The sequence below is a fragment of the Schistocerca piceifrons genome, chromosome 10 (assembly GCF_021461385.2).
Source record: "Schistocerca piceifrons isolate TAMUIC-IGC-003096 chromosome 10, iqSchPice1.1, whole genome shotgun sequence".
Classification (NCBI taxonomy): domain Eukaryota; kingdom Metazoa; phylum Arthropoda; class Insecta; order Orthoptera; family Acrididae; genus Schistocerca; species Schistocerca piceifrons.
The window spans coordinates 143,510,860-143,511,551 of NC_060147.1; positions in this window are offsets into that span (position 1 = coordinate 143,510,860).

Sequence of the window (692 nt, forward strand, 5' to 3'; positions counted from 1 at the left end):
AGCACACCGTTCGGCACACATTGTCGAACGTGGGCTCTCGAGCAGACGACCCTCCTGCCTCCCATTTTCGTATGTTGATGTCAACTTTATTGCGAAACAGCTGCATCCCTTCAAACGTGTCTTCCCCGAAGACAACAGCATCTGCCAGTAGGATAACTGTCTGTGCCACAAAACAGAATTTTGCTACAGTGGTTTAAGGAGCATGATCGTGAACTCACTCTGATGCCTCAGTCACCATTTCTCCTGATCTGGACCTGCTGGAACACATCTGGGACACTATTTGATGCCAGGTCTACACCTACAAACCACTGGCCAATAATTAACAGGAATTGCACAACCTGTGCATGGAAATCTGGTTCCATGTATTTCCATAAATCTACTGTAGGATTGTCGAACACTGCCAGTCCCCCTCCCCCCCAGGCTTTCCCCGCCCCCACTACACGCACACACACACGCACACACAACACAGGTGATGAACTTCATCAACACCAGCAATTTGAAGTTCTCTTTGAGAACTTATCATAGTTAACAAACTTCAGTAGATGTTCTCGAAAGACAAACCTGGTGTGAAGTGCGTCCAGAAGTTTGTCGACAATTATAACTTCACGAGAGTGACGGTCTCTCTACAGCTGTGTCTGGTGCAGATGATGAAATCCCGTTCATGGTAGCAAGGTAGCAGGCATAAGCAGTCT